Source organism: Chinchilla lanigera, unplaced genomic scaffold, assembly GCF_000276665.1.
Source record: "Chinchilla lanigera isolate Chin_1 unplaced genomic scaffold, ChiLan1.0 scaffold00045, whole genome shotgun sequence".
NCBI lineage: Eukaryota > Metazoa > Chordata > Mammalia > Rodentia > Chinchillidae > Chinchilla > Chinchilla lanigera.
Window position 1 is genome coordinate 4,342,523 of NW_004955446.1, and position 1,699 is coordinate 4,344,221.

A 1,699-nucleotide genomic window follows, 5' to 3' on the forward strand; every position below is an offset into this window, starting at 1 on the left:
ATTAGAGGTTCAAATCTCTGAAAGGTGAAAGAGCTTGGTTTGTTTTGCATTGCATTAGAATAGTAGCAAAATATTCTATTCTACATGCAATATCTTTGAGCTCTCCTCTTTGTTTCTCCTTCTCAAAAAACTACCTTTGAAAAGAATATTAGAATGTCAGGGCTGTGAGTAAAGGTGAGCATTAGAGGCTTGCTTAGTGTGCAAAAGGCTTCAGCATCAGCAAACAAACAATTTTCAAGGAGGTTTGAACCACATTGAGACTAGGTGGGCAAGTGGTGCTGAAATGGGCTGTTGCCTTTGAATCAACAGGAGTAAATCCAAACATTGTGTCTTACCTAGGAAGCAGCAGGAAAGTTTTCTTTCCCCCACTGAACAAAACATAAAGCTAAGGTACAATTTCACCATCATTGAATAGAATTAAGCAAAAGGCAGGGTGCTGGATGCCTCTGGGCAGAGTTTTCACAGAACTGTTAAACAACCTAGGTGAACAGAGAGCAGGTCTCTCAGGGCACTCATTCCCAGATGTCCTGGTTTGCTTCGATTGAGGCTGGGAGCCTTCCCAGAATATAGGACTTTCAGAGCTAAAACCAGCTAAGTTTCTGGCAAAACAGGATGAGTCGATCACTCTACTTGTAAGAGAACAAGAGCTCTAAATTTTATGATTTTTAATCCCAAGTCTCTGTTGGACTATATTAACCTGTGATATTTAAAGTAAATTTTTGGGTCTGTAGATAACTTGCTTTTTTTCCCCTAAGCAGAGATATGAAAGAATTTTGAACTTTGGAAAACTAGTTCTACTGATTTACTAGCTAAGTAATTGAATTAGCTATAATTAATCTCTGTATTTTATTGTATAGAATGAAAAATCATGATACAGTTGCGTTGTGAGAATTAAATGAAATATTTTGATGTTTTGCATATTTTAAAATACTATGTAGATATGGCATACTATTTATTTGCAGACATAATCCTGTAGTAATAATGGAATACTAAAAATATAAAAAATCCATTTTCTAGTCTCTCTTGGTAAAGTTTCCATTCAATGTGTTTTATAATTTAGCAGAATTAAAAATATTTGAAGACACGATGGAGTACTAAGTGTTATTGTACTGCCATCTCCAGGACATATTTTGAATTACACTGATGTGTAATTGTTTTTCAAAAGCAAAATGTTACTTGTGCTTTAAACGTTATTGGCAATGGTTATTACTGCTACTGGTACACAGTGTGCAGGTCTCAGTAAAAAGCTTCTAGGTCAATCGATCACAAGGAATTGAGTCAACTGTCACTAACACCTGTCACAGATCAAACTCACGACCTTGTGCTTGCCAGGCAGGCGCTGTGCCGCTGAGCTAAATCCCCAGCCCCTAGAGCCATGCTTTTTGAAGAGGCTGATTCCTGGAATGATTACTGTTAAAGCTGGAAGGGACATTAGAAGTGAGTCCTTGCAGATGGTTTCCTGTCTGCTTCCCCTGAGGAGAATTCAACCTGGGGATTTAGCAACAGGAAGTAGAGCAGATTTCAGCCCTGGGAACTGTTCGGGAAGAGGGGCAAGGCAGTCTCTAGTACAAAGGAGAGACTTTCAGGCTCTACCTACATGCATGATTTATGTGAGCAAACAGATGAGTGGGCATGTGAAACTATTATATCAGAGCTCATTCCTTTCTGAGCCTGGGCTCTGTCTGGGATGAAATCAGAA